The 582-nt window shown below is 45.7% G+C and overlaps 1 protein-coding gene across 1 annotated transcript in view; it reads right to left on the reverse strand.

The window, feature by feature from the left end:
* The window catches only part of LOC107558180 (coatomer subunit epsilon-like), a gene marked incomplete at its 5' end in the record, with an annotated part of 6,490 nt that overhangs the window by 930 nt on the left and 4,978 nt on the right, over nt 1-582 (reverse strand). The gene's annotated exons all lie outside the window — the stretch shown is intronic.

Genomic DNA, 582 nt, shown 5'->3' on the forward strand with positions numbered 1-582 from the left:
TGAGCTCCGTAAAGCCGCATTTGACAGGATATGCCAGCCACAATCTCATCCATATTGCTATAAAATTTGGTGTAAAATTCAAATAGCTCCGATACATTTTGCACCGACTCTCGCATGTGATCCGCTCCGTGCTATCGTGTCTCTGGACCGGAGCAGAGTGTGTGTGTGGTGCGGTGCTTAGCGTGACAGCGCGAAGCCAGACTTATTTTTTTCCTCAATGGAAAGAATATTTACACTGTTTGAACCGTTCCCTGTCCCCTATATAGTGCACTACGTGCCATTCACCGTACAGAAAATACTAATTCTGTGGACAAGTGACCAATTTCAGCCGCGGCTTCAGCGTCTATTTTATAGTGTAGGGGGCGGGCGCTTCGGATTCTAGAGAGCATTTAATTGGACAGAAAGTTTGATGAGAAGCTGAAGTAGGATATTACGTTAAAAAAACTTGAATCGTTCCCTGTCCCCTATATAGTGCACTACGTGCCATTCACCGTACAGAAAATACTAATTCTGTGGACAAGTGACCAACTTCAGCCGCGGCTTCAGCATCTATTTTATAGTGTAGGGGGCGGGCGATTCGGA

This window comes from Sinocyclocheilus grahami, unplaced genomic scaffold (assembly GCF_001515645.1).
Source record: "Sinocyclocheilus grahami isolate Dianchi unplaced genomic scaffold, SAMN03320097.WGS_v1.1 scaffold634.1, whole genome shotgun sequence".
In the NCBI taxonomy this organism is placed as follows: domain Eukaryota; kingdom Metazoa; phylum Chordata; class Actinopteri; order Cypriniformes; family Cyprinidae; genus Sinocyclocheilus; species Sinocyclocheilus grahami.